Source organism: Dasypus novemcinctus, chromosome 2, assembly GCF_030445035.2.
Source record: "Dasypus novemcinctus isolate mDasNov1 chromosome 2, mDasNov1.1.hap2, whole genome shotgun sequence".
In the NCBI taxonomy this organism is placed as follows: Eukaryota; Metazoa; Chordata; class Mammalia; order Cingulata; family Dasypodidae; genus Dasypus; species Dasypus novemcinctus.
The window spans coordinates 186,307,256-186,321,308 of NC_080674.1; the positions used below are offsets into that span (position 1 = coordinate 186,307,256).

The 14,053-nt window shown below is 42.6% G+C and overlaps 1 non-coding gene across 1 annotated transcript; it reads left to right on the forward strand.

The window, feature by feature from the left end:
* Nucleotides 1–2,725: 2,725 nt before the first annotated feature.
* LOC111759054 (small nucleolar RNA SNORA68) lies at nucleotides 2,726–2,855 on the forward strand. The gene has a single exon (XR_002793149.1). It is a non-coding gene; the product is annotated as a small nucleolar RNA SNORA68 (small nucleolar RNA).
* Nucleotides 2,856–14,053: the final 11,198 nt, after the last annotated feature.

Here is a 14,053-nt window from a genome sequence, read left to right on the forward strand (position 1 = left end):
ACAGACAACTGGGGTGGAGTTGGAAGGGGAGAGAAATAAATAAATGAATCTTTTAAAATATATATATATATATATATATGGACTTTTGATTTTTATCAGACTTCTGTGTACATGTTTGGTCACAAGGTGCCAGTTCCTCAGAATTTGATTAATGTGTGATATACTGAAAATTCTAAGTGCCTGAAGGAGGAAGAGGTGGGAGTGGGACTATAGGAGAGCCTAGGGAAGAGCACAGACTTTGGAATCAGGCAGATATGAAATCCAATCCTGGCATCACCCCATCTATCAGCCATGCCACGTTGGGCACATAAGCAACCCTCTTTGGGTCTGAGATTCTTCATCTGCAAAGGGAAATAATTAATCGAACTTGAGTTACAAGTGACAAAAACCAAAGCTGAACTAGCTTAAGCAAAGATGAACTTCTGGCCCAACATGGTGAATTGAACATGCCCATGTATTCCTTTGTTTCTTCCAAAACACAACTAAAATGACAGTAGATGGATTTAAAAGGCATTAAACTCATGACAACAAAGAGAAAAGGAGACGAGACAACAACAACAAAATTATGGAAGCTGGAAAGAAACTTTCTTAGCAGATGAGGAAGCTGAAATCTGCATTGGCATTGGGGCAAGCCCAGAAGCTGGCCAGTTAGCACCAGAAATCTGCAGAAGGCCTCTGGAATTGGAGGCATCAAGCACCTTTGAAAGGGATGTGAAGGTGGGACTTAAAACAGGTGGATTGGTTGAAAGTCTGTTTAAAAAGCAGTGGGAATCAAATGATCAAACTTAGCATCACTAATTGTAGGACCTTCTGACATTCTGTGCCTCTAAGTGAAGTACACAACTTCTCCTATGACATCTTCTTGCCAGAATGTTTAACTTGAATTTAATCAGCCTTTTGACCCAACTCCAGTCCCTAGGAAATGCAGGGGACAGAGGAAGAAGTCAAGGGAAGAAACAATCAGTAAACCTAGATTGTGAGTATTCTAGAAGATAGTTAACTGGCCTGGTCTCTTAAAGAGTCAATGTTCTAGATAAAAGAGACGAAATAGAAATAACAATCAAATGCAATGAATGGATCTTGGTTTAAAAAAAAAAAAAAAAAAAAAAAGAAAACCACCACATACATTCAGGTCATTTGGAGAAATCTGAATATGGGTTGGATATTTGGAGATGTGGTAGCCGGCCTCCCAGATGGAACACAGTGCTCCCTGCCGGCACACCCTTATTTTTCCACTCCTACATTAGACCATAGTTGGTCTGTAAGTCCAATACCACACAGCAGAAGCGATAGTATGTAACCAACATGATTAGGTTATAAAAGATTACAGCTACCATCTTGGTCACTCCCTCACATGTGCTCCCTCACTCTGGGCAAAGCCACCTGCCATGCCAGGAAAACACTCAGGAGCCTATGGAGAGAGCAAGGAAGTGAGGAGCTGAGGCCTCCAGGCATGAGCCCGTGAATGAGCTCTGAAGTGGATCCTTCAACCTTAGTTGAGTCTTTTTTTTTTTAAGATCTATTTTTTAATTTCTCTCCCCTTGCCCCTCTCCCCTAGTTGTCTGCTCTCTGTGTCCATTCGCTGTGTGTTCTTCTGTGACCACTTCTATCCTTATCAGCGGCACCAGGAATCTGTATTTCTTTTTGTTGCGTCATCTTGCTGTGTCAGCTCTCCATGTGTGCGGCACCATTCCTGGGCAGGCTGCACTTTCTTTCGCGCTGGGCGGCCCCTCCTTGCTTATGGGGCTCCCCTATGCGGGGACACTCCCGCATGGCACGGCACTCCTTGCACGCATTAGCAATGCGCATGGGCCAGCTCCACTCGGGTCAAGGAGGCCCTGGGTTTGAACCGCGGAACCTCCATGTGGTAGGTGGATGCCCTATCCACTGGGCCAAGTCCGCTTCCCCTTAGTAGAGTCTTGAAGTGACTGCAGCTATGGATAACAGACTTACTGCAACCTCATTCAAGGACACTGAGGCAGAACCACCCAGCTAAGCTGCTCTCAGATCCCTAATACTTAGGAACTATGAGATAATGAATGCTTGCTTTTTGTTTGTTGTTGTGTGTGGGGGGGGTACCGGGACCAGAGATTGAACCCTGGACCTCTTTTGTGGGAAGCCAGTGCTCAACCACTGAGTCACATCAGCTCCCCTGAGTTGGTTATTTCATTTGTTTGCTTGTTGTTTGGTTTTCCTGTTGTTGTTTCTAGGAGGCACTGGGAACCAAAGCTGGGCCCTCCCATGTGGGAAGCAGGTGCCAAACCACCTGAGCCACATTCGCTCCCCAAGACTTGTTGTTTTAAACTGCTATGTTTTGAAGTAATTTGTTACGCAGCAGCAGATAACTAATACAGATGATACTGGGACATAATATAATATTCTCAGATGTGATAAGGATATGATTATACAATAGGAGCTCCTTTTTTTAGGAACTGCATCCTAATGTTTTTAAGGAGAATGTGTCCTGTTTTCTATGGTTTAGTTACAAGTGGTTCATCAATTAAATATATGCTTGGCACACACTTGTACCAAAATACTAACAGTTACTGAATCTAGGTGGTGGGCATACCAATAATCATTGTATCATTCTTTCTATGCTTCTCTATCATTAAACATTTTCATTATAAAAATTGAGAATTTCTGCTTCTAACCAAGATGGAGTAATATTTCCAATTCATCTTCCCACCAAAAACTACCAAAAAAACCATTAAAAATATACGCAACACTCACACCCGAACCAAGAGCTGCAGTTTCTTGTAACAGCGGCTCAAACAGCGGTGTGGATAGCAAGCGAATCTTGTCGCCTTTGGGGGCTGTGCCATGCCTCTCAGAGTGAATATGGAGGTTCTATGCCCCCAGGGGGCACTGCACAGTGTGGGGGGTGCTGACTTTGCTCCTCACCCCCCCAGACTGGGAGTCCAGCACCACACGCACACCTATTCCATCCAGGTCATGAAGTGGAGGAGATCGCAGCCAGCAAGTGCCACCAGCTGTCCATCAAGGAGTTCCATGACTCCAAGATCAAGTTCCTGCTGCCCCACCACGTCCTGCGGCGCCAGCACAAGCCACGCTTCACCACCAAGAGGCCCAATACCTTCTTCCAGGGGCCCCACCCGGGACCAGCCCAAGTAAACTAGTGCAACACTCCCCCCCCAAAAAGGCAACAACAATTTTCAAGATACTAGACAAACAACAAAAGACAACGATTCCTGAGAGATGAGAAACAAACAAGATAAACTCTGAACTACCTCAGCTTACCGAACTGAGAGAGATTCTAGGCTAAAGCCCAGGAAGAGGAACTGAGGCAGAACCCAGCAGATTCCCTGAGTTGAGGAGACAGAGCTGACAGTCCAGACAGACCAAGGGAGCCTGAGTTCCTAGGCCAGAGAACCAGAGAGGAAAGAGCTGTCCCAAGACAGAACCCCAGACTTCTGCAGAGGGTCCCTCTCAGGTATACATCAGAGTAGCAATGAGCACACGCATGTAAGGAAAATACTGAGCCTGTGGAAAGAAGCACCCAAAAGGATTAGAGGGAACAGGGCCACCAGCCAGACTGAAAGCCTGAAAATTCCCAGAGCACTGGGTAGAGTACTTACCGGGGCTTGCCTTAGTTATGGGAAATAACAAGTCCCTGACTAAGCATTGTTCTAGACCTTCTTAACTAATCATAAAAGCAAGACACACACCCCCCTCCAAAAATCAAACAGCTTCCAAGTAACATAACTGCATTTCAGAGCAAAGATTAAGAAGTTTTACAGGAATGCAAAAATATACAGCACCCAACAAGGTAAAATGAAACATCTGGCATCTGATCAAAGATACCAGGCAGGAAAATATAAACCGTAATGAGGATAATCAATAACTCAAAACTGACTGATAACTGACACATTAGAATTAGCTAAGAAGGACATTAAAATGGTTATAATAGGGAAGTGGTTGTGGCTCAACTGATAAGAGCATCTGCCCACCATATGGAGGGTCCAGGGTTCGATATCCAGGGCCTCCTGACTCGTGTGGGAAGCTGGCCCATGCACAGTGCTACCTGCACACAAGGAGTGCGCCCCACAAGGAGGGCGACGCGAAAAAAGCACAGTCCACCCAGAAGTGGCACCGCACACACAGAGAGCTGATACAGCAATATGACACAACAACAAAAAAAGAGCAACAGTTTCCCAGTGCCGCGTGACAAGAATGCAAGCAGACACAGAAGAACACACAGCGAATGGACACAGAGAGCAGACAACGGAGTGGGGGAAAAGGGAGAGAAATAAAATTAATCTTAAAAAAAATGATTATAATAACTGTATTCCATATTTGCAAAAAGTTAAGTAAAGACATTGAAGATATAAAGAAGACCCAAATCAAACTTCTGGAGATGAAAAATACACAGGATGAGATTAATAGTAAAGACATTGCAAAAGAAAAGATTAGTGAACTTGAAGATAGAGCAATGGAAACTACCCAAAATGAAACACCAAAAGAAAAAAATCAAAGCGCATCAGCAACTCTATGCCTAAAAATTTAATAATTTAAATGAAATGGACCAACTCTTTGAAAGTCACAATCTATCGAAATTCAAAGATAAATAGACGATCTGAATAGGTCTGATTATCAAAGAAAATCAATCAATAATTAACAACAACAACAACAAAAAACCATTTGTGAGTTCTAACTCAGTAGGCTCTGGCTCCTCACCAACAGCTCTGTCACTGAAAAAAGAAAATAAAGCTCCTCACCAACATCTCTCACTGAAAAAAGAAAATAAAGTTCCTCATCAACATCTCTCACTGAAAAAAGAAAATAAAGCATAGGGTGCTTGCATGAGCCATCACCTCCAAGACTACGACTCCTCACTGTAAAATTAAATTAGTAATAGTAGCCACTTCAGGGTAACTGTGATAATGAAATGAGTTGATGCAGCTGAAATGGGTTCTGAGCATATAGTAGGCACTTAATAAATGGTAGCTTTTACACTCAATTCCATTCCACACTAAAACCCTAGTCCAAAGGGAATCTCAATCAAAATAAGCACACCAGTAACATTTCAAAGTTTTCCCTGTGGCCAGGGAAAAACCACATGCCTTCTTCTTCCCTGCCCCTGCGGTGGAGGGAGGAAGGGAAGGTCACACAGTGTGTCACCACTCACAACTCTGCACCCCAGGCTGAGCCCTCACCACCTCCTCCCCTACCCCCATCTCAGTGCTCAGATCTGTACATTCGCCTCCCACTACCTCCCTCCCCACCCGCCTGTCATCTGTGCTGCCCACCCTTGCAAGCTGTCTCCCTAACACCTCACCTACTCATGGCTTGTTTTCTTTTCCCACCTTTCTCACTTAGAGGGAGGGGGAGGAGCAGCAAGTTACACAATCCAGGAGATGGTGGAAGCCAGCTGGACCTTTGCTCCCCCCTCGCCTCCACCTCAGGTACCACACCCTCCACTCACAGCTCCCACACTTTCTGGTGTTTCCCTATTCCTCCCCACTGTTCCCACACACCCCTTGCTGCTGAGCAGCAGGTACTCTCCATCCACCCCCTACCCCGCTCCCTCTACCCCCCTACCGCACCAAGATCTCCCATTAAGCCAGGCCAAGTTCCACACCTCCAGTTCCATAGCTCTGATGCTCTTGCCTAATGATGCTCTTGCCTAATGGGATGTGTTGGCTACCCTCCCTTTCTCTGGAGTGAGTTGGGGTAGGGGTGCGGTAAGAAGACCACACACGGACCCAAAACCCTCTCCAACCTCCCCTCTCATTAACTCTGTAACTTGGGGATATTACTCCCTGAGCCCATTCTCCCTCCCAAAGAAATACTTTTAAAAATGTAATAATACCAACCCTTCCTTTGTGTGCCTCTGTGAAATACAAGGGCAGTAGAGTGTAGCAGGGATGTGGGTTCAGTTCTGGTTCTGCCTCTTAAAACTATGTGACCTTGTGTTCAACTGTCAATCACTTCACCTCTCTGAGGCATCTGTACAAAGGGGATAATGTGCTACTCGCCTCACAAATGCAAAGCAATCACAGGATGATAGGAACACACTGCCGAGTTTTTAGTTTTTTGTTGCAGAGAAAGGTTTCTTTCAATGTGGATTTTGAAGGGGAAAAATATGTAATAAACAAGGAAGAGACTGATCAAAAGTCATCAAAATGACCCTCCCACCTGAAACAACCAAAACCCAAGAAAAAAATATATGAAACAATGGTTTTGAAGACACTGAACACTAGACAACAAAGGATGATTCCTACAATCACCTTACCTTACCACCTTAAAAGAGAATCCAGGCTGTGACACGATGAGTGTCACAATGAGGAAACTGGCAGAGGTTGGGAAGCAATTTGAGTTGGGCAGACAGAGCTGAGAGTTCAGAGAGACTGAGGTGTTCAGAGTACACAGGACAGAATACTGCAGAGAAGAGAGCTACACAGAAAGAGAACCCTGGAGATCTCTGAAGGCTCTTCTTGATTATCCAGTGGAGCACTGAGCAGTGCAAGCACGCATGTGAGGAAACTACCCGAGGCTAGGGGAAGAACCATCTGAGAGGATTAGAGGGGAACAGTTTCCAGTAATTACACAGGACCAGGAATAGTGCCCATTTCTACTAGCAAGACTGTGAAACCTCAAGTTCCATGAGACATTGGGCAGAGCATTCACAGGATCTTGCCTTTGTAGGGGGTAGTCATTAGCCCTATTCTGAACACAGTTCTGGTGTCATATAACCAATCTTGAAAGGAAGACTTTAAAACTCAAATTGCTTTTAAGTAATTTAACCTCCTTTCAAAGCAAATCTCAAGAATATTTTTTTAGAATACTGTTATTAGTCAGCCAAAGGGGTGATGATACAAAATACCAGAAACTGGTTGGTTTTATAAAGGGTATTTATTTGGGGTAGGAGCTTACACATACCAGGCCATAAAGCATTAAGTTACTTCCCTCGCCAAAGTCTACTTTCACGTGTTGGAGCAAGATGGCTGCCAATGTCTGTGAGGGTTCAGGCTTCCTGCGTTCTTCCTTTCCAGGGTCTTGCTTCTCTTTCCTCTGTGAGCTTACTTCATGGGGTTCCAGCTCAAGGCTTCAGCATCAAACTCCAACATCAAAACTCCATCATCAAAAACCCCTAACTCTGTTCTTCACCATACCTTCTATCTGCGAGTCCCCACCCACCAAGGGGTGGGTACTCAATGCCCTACTGACAAGAGGTTTACATAATTACTTAATCAAGTAAACCAATGAACCCAATATAATCTAAATGCCCAGAGGAAAAGATCAGTTTACAAACATAATCCAATATTTCTTTTTGGAATTCATCAACAATATCAAACTGCTACAAATACTAAAATAGCCCCAAACAACAAGGTAAAATTTACAATGTCTGGCATTCTATAAGAGCTCAACAGACATGAAAGGAGCAGAAAAATAGGATCTGTAAGGAGGAGAAAATCTGATCAAAACTGACCTAGAACTGAAGCAGTTAGAACTATCGAAGACAACAAAACAATTACAGCTATACTCCACATTTTCAAAAAGTTAGACATATGGAAGATACAAGTTTTTTTAAAGGCCCAGCTTGAACTTTTAAAGATAAAAACTACGATGTATGAAATGAAAAAAATATACTGGAAAGATTAACAGTATATTAGTCATTGCAAAAGAAAAAAAAAGTGAACTTAAAGAGGTAACAACAGAAACTGTTCAAAATAAAATGCAGAGAGAAAAAAAAATTTTTTTAAGTGCCAATAAACTATGGAGCTACTTCAAATAGCCTAATATACATGTATTTGGAGCTCCAAAAGAAGAGGAAGTTAGAAAAATAATTGAAGAAATAATGTCTGATCCGACAGCTGAAAGGAACAACTAATATTCAGTTGTTCATTCAATAAACATTTACTGATCCCTACTATGTGCTAGATCCCGTTCTTGGCACTAGAGACGCAGCAGGGAAAAAAATGAAGTCCCTGCTCTCATGGGGCTTAAATTCTAGTGGGAAAAAGAAAAAAAGGAATGCGTGAAATTTTCTAAATTTTATGAAAACTCTAAGCCCACAGACCCAAGAAACTCAACAAACTCCAAGAAGAAGAAATATCAAGAAAGCACCAGGGAACATCTTAATGAAAATTTTCAAAATCAGTAATAAAGAGAATATCTTAAAAGCAGTCACAGAAAAAAAAAGAATGTCAAATACAAAGGAGCAAAGAAAAGAATGAGGCAGATTTCTCATCAATATCAATGTAAGTAGAAAGAAAGACAATGGAGCAATATATGTAAAGTACTGAAAGAAAAAACCCATAAACCTAGAATCCTATACCCAGCAAAAGTATCTTTCAAAACTGAAGGAAAAAAAGACTTTTAAAACATACAAACACCAAAAGAAGGAAGTCATTTAGGCAAAAGAAAAATGATACACAAAAGAAAGAAGAACCTTGGAAATAACAACTATATGGGTTAATAAATACAATGTTTTATTACTTAAATATCTTTACAATATATTATATAAACAAAAATAATATCTTGTAAGGTTTATAGTTTATGTATAAGAAAAACAGAACAATGGCATAAAGTTCAGAGGAGAAGTAATGGAAAAACACTATTGTAAGAGTCTTACACTGTATGTGGAGTGGTATAATATTACTTGAAGTAGACTACGGTAAGTTAAAGATATGTACTATAATTCCTAGAGCAACCACTAAAATAATAACAAAATTACACACAATAAGCCAACAAAGGAGATAAACTGGAATCATAAAAAATTTACCCAGAAAATTAATCCAGAAAAAGAGGGAAAAGGGAGCAAATAACAGATGTGACAAACAGAAAACAGAAAGATGTTAGACTTAATCATTATCACAGAAGTAATCATATTAAATATAAATGGTCTAAAAATCCCACTTAAAAGGCAAGGATAGACAGAGTGCATTAAAAAAAACTCAATTGTATGCTGTTTACAAGAAACATACTTTAAATATAAACACACAAATAGGTTAAAATTAAAATAAGGGAAAATGATATCCCATGCTAACATGAATGAAAAGATGCTCTACATCATTCGTCATAATGAGAAATGTAAATTAAAACTGCAACATATCTATTAGAATAGCTTAAATTAAAAAGACTGTTGATAACAAGCATTTGTATGTGGAAGAACTGAAACTCTCATACTGCTGTTGAAATTAAACATAGACCTACTATATGACCCAGCGATTCCACACTTACATGTTTACCCAAGAGAGAAGGAAATATATATACATACAAATGCTTGTACAAAAGTGTTCATAGCAGCTTTGTTTGTAATAGGCAAAAACTGGAAACAATTCAAATGTCCATCAACAGAATGGATTTTTAAAACATGGAATACAATGAAATAAAATTCAGCAATAAGGCATGAACTATTTATACAAGCAACAATATGGATTAATCTCAAAATAATTACACTGGGGAAACGGACTTGGCCCAATGGTTAGGGCGTCCGTCTACCACATGGGAGGTCCGCAGTTCAAACCGCGGGCCTCCTTGACCCGTGTGGAGCTGGCCCATGCGCAGTGCTGATGCACGCAAGGAGTGCCGTGCCACGCAGGGGTGTCCCCCGCATAGGGGAGCCCCACGGGCAAGGAGTGCGCCCCGTCAGGAGAGCCGCCCAGCGCGAAAGGAAGTGCAGCCTGCCCAGGAATGGCGCCGCCCACACTTCCCGTGCTGCTGACGACAAGCGAAGCGGACAAAGAAACAAGACGCAGCCAATAGACACAGAGAACAGACAACCGGGGGAGGGGGGGAGTTAAATAAATAAATAAATCTTTAAAAAAAAAATAATTACACTGGGTGAAATAAAGAGACAAGAGTACATCACGTATGACTCTATTTACATAAAACAAGGAAAATGCAAAGTAACTGACAGTGACACAAAACAAATCAGTGGTTGCCTGGTGGGAGGTGGGTTAGGAAGGAAGGATAACAAAAAGACACGAAGAAATGTTTGTGGGTGATGGATATATTCACTATTCTGATTGTGGTGATGGGTTTCACAAGAGAATACATGTGTCAAAACTTAACCGGTATATGTTAAATACGTGTGGTTTATTAGATGTCAATTAGACATTATATAATGTTATTTTAAAAAAGCATAAAGGATGTCCTGCTGCACTCAGTACAACCCACTTCAGGTCTTTTTTTAAACTTTAATTTTGAAATAATTTTGCTGTGACAGGTTGAAATATATATGCAAGGAAGGAGGAAAAACCAACCAACCAACCATGTTCTTAATTTTAATCCATTCCTGTGAGTATGAACTCATTGTTAACAGAACCTTTTGAAGATGCTATTTTTAGTTAAGGTGTGGCCCACCTGAATGAGACTGGGTCTTAATCCTATTTCTGGAAGTCTTTATGAAGAGAAAGTTACCTGGAGAAAAAGCTGAAAGTCAATGGAGTCCAAAAGAGAAAGAAGACATCTCCATGTTATGGGAAAGCCAAGGAACCCAAGGTCAGCCATGCAGCCAGAATGCTACCAACCCCAAGAGGAAGCAAGCCTTCTATCCTCCAAACCTGTGAGACAATAAATATTCATTGTTTAAGCCAGCCATTGTTTGGTATTTGTCACAGCAGCCTGGGAAACTAAGACAGTTGCAAAGACAGCAGTTTCCAAATACCCATCACCCAGCTTCTCCTAATTTTAACATCTTACATATCTTGGTATAATGATCAAAATCCACATTTTCCAAGAGAGGCAGAAGAGGAACGGTTAGAATAATGTGGTATGTCTAGGCCCTGGCCTCCACTCCACCTTTATGTCTGCTGCTCTGTGTGCAATCCACACTCTCCACACACAAACACATCTCACATCTTCACTCCCAGCCCCATCTTCCACAAGCTCCAGATCCTTTTAACTACCTCTATCCTAGATGTCTCCCCAACTATCTCACAGACATTTCAAAAGCAATATGTCTAAAAGGGAACACATGGGAAACGGACTTTGGCCCAGTGGTTAGGGCGTCCGTCTACCATATGGGAGGTCCGCAGTTCAAACCCCGGGCCTCCTCGACCCGTGTGGAGCTGGCCATGCGCAGTGCTGATGCACGCAAGGAGTGCCGTGCCACGCAAGGGTGTCCCTCGCGTGGGGGAGCCCCCACGCACAAGGAGTGCGCCCATGAGGAAAGCCGCCCAGCGTGAAAAGAAAGTGCAGCCTGCCCAGGAATGGCGCCGCCCACACTTCCCGTGCCGCTGACGACAACAGAAGCGGACAAAGAAACAAAAGCAGACAAAGAAACAAGACGCAACAAATAGACACCAAGAACAGACAACCAGGGGAGGGGGGGAAATTAAATAAATAAATCTTTAAAAAAAATAAAAGGGAACACATTAATTCCCTTCCCCACACACACATACATTCTTCCTTTTGTGAATGGCATTGTCACCTGTCACTCAGTCAGACATATCAGTCTTCTCTAACTCCTCCCTCTTCATCAGGATCCATATATGATAGTTCATCATTCAAGTCCTGTTAACTTTCCTCCACATGACACTCAAACCCTGCCCCCTAGGATCTATCTCCACTGTCAATACCTTGAATTGAGGCCATGATGTCAACCCTCACTAGGTCTATTAGAACAGGGTTTAAACATTTCTCATGATCCAGTCTTTCTTTCTGATCTAACTCCCTAGAGTGATCTTTCTAAATCACTGACTGATCTATGTCATTCTTGCTGAAAAATCCTGCAATGGTTTTCCAGTGCCCATTCTAGCTCCAGGTCTGGCATTCAAGGTCCTTTCAAAATGGTCTTTGATGACCTCTCTTGATGAGCCAGCCAGTTCATTTCTTGAAGGAGTGTTCAAATGGAATGGAAATCCTCCCCCTACCATATCCTCCAGGCATCCTCATGCCTTTGACACTGTTTCCATCAGCCTAGATGGTTCTTTCCTGTATTCTCTGTATACAAGCAGAGCCCTTTACACATACCTTAGAGGCACCTCTCTGTATGTCCTCCCTCACTGAATGTCAAAGGATTAAGAGCAAAGACTGTTTTGTACTTATCTCAATCCCCAGCACCAGACCAGGACTTGGGGCAACATAGAAACATTGACGGATGGATGAATAAAGAGTTAAATGCATATATTAATGTATGGACGGCAAGAGAGAACTACTGAGGGAAAGATGAACGGATGATGGGTAGATGAATGGATGGATGTTTGGTGAGATGAGCAGATAATATAACAAAGAGATAGATGGATGGCTTAATTGTCAGAAACATGAACCTAGAAGTGCAGAGATATAGCAAATTGAAAAGCTGGACAGATAGATGTGGAGGTGAGTGGTTGGGTGGGTGGGTGGATGGATGAGTGGGTGGGTGGATAGGTGGATGGATGGATAGATGAAGAAATCACGAGCATGATGAGACTATTTCTTATTCATTTCTGTTTTTACAATGCCCAGAATAGGGCATGGAATACAGTAGGCAGATGTTCAATATATGTTGTTGAAGCAGTGAATGAATGATTGAAACACTGGGTTACTGTGGAAAAAGTATTGGATTAAGAGTCAGAAGAGGGACGTGGACTTGGCCCAACGGATAGGGCGTCCACCTACCACATGGGAGGTCCGCAGTTCAAACCCCGGGCCTCCTTGACCCATGTGTAGCTGGCCCATGCGCAGTGCTGATGCACACAAGGACTGCCATGCCACGCAGGGGTGTCCCCTGCGTAGGGGAGCCCCATGTGCAAGGAGTGTGCCCTGAAAGGAGAGCCACCCAGCGTGAAAGAAAGTGCAGCCTGCCCAAGAATGACGCTGTACACACAGAGAGGTGACACAGCAAGATGACACAACAAAAAGAAACACAGATTCCCAGTGCCACTGATAAGGATAGAAACAGTCACAGAAGAACACACAGCAAGTAGACACAGAGAGCAGACAACTGGGGGGTCGGGGGGGAAGGGGAGAGAAATAAAAAATAAATCTTTTAAAAAAAAAGAGTCAGAAGACCTGACTACTACCTCTATCAGTATATTCACTTAACCAAACATCTTTAATTTATTGTTCTGTAAAATGGGTAAGCTGGAGGATTAAAGAATTCTGAAGATCTTTTACCAAACACTGTTCGGTTTCCTGATTTGAAGCTGCCCAAAACTAAGATAAGGCTATGGAATGGGAGGAGGGGCTATAATTGAGCAAATGTGTGTTTACTTACAACTTGTCCTTATGTAGAGCTGATCCCAGATTTCTGCCAGTGACGGGGGAGAAGAGTTAACACACTCCAGATGAGATTCTGTTCAAACTGTCTGGCTGAAAGCATTGTAGAGGAAATGAAAGACAGCCTGATAATAGAGCCTGCGGGGTAATTAATAGTGAAACATGAACCTCAGCGAGGCTGTACCCAACCCATGTTGAGGCTACACAAAACCTTCCCAGGCTGCTGGCCAAATGTACCCTTAATCCAACAGGATGGTTGTTTGTTCACAGCCCACATGGTCTGCCTTATTAGAGTCACACCTGGACTCCTGGCTTGCTCTAGAGTAATAACTGTACTAAAAACAACATCTATCATTAGTTACAAGGTTAATATATGCCAGAACTTTCTATATCATCACCTCATCACCTCTCACAATCACGCTGTGAGGCAAGAATGATGACTTCCAGTTGATGGAGGAGACTGTGGCTAATTTAGGAGACTGTGGCAGATTTAGGACTCTAACCCACGACAGTCCATCTCTTTCTGCTACACCTAGCTGCTCTTTGGGGACATCTGCCCCAGAACTAGTCAGATAAAAATACAAAGACTTCATAGACCATGCCACAAAACTGCAGTGACATCTGCTAGAGTTTGCTGGTCTCTTTACAATGCACTTTCTCATTTGTTTCGAACTAGTGAAACTGGAGAGGGATACGCTTATCACTCCCATTTTGTAGATGGAGATATCATGGCTCAAACATACGGAGAATTGACCCAGTCAAAGTCTCACAACTTGTAAATGGTGAAAATGAGATTCCATCACCAAGAACTGGAGTCCCCAGCTAGGACTTTTAGCTGGATAATTATTCTGCTCCCATGTGGTGCCATAGTGAGCACCTGTGGGTT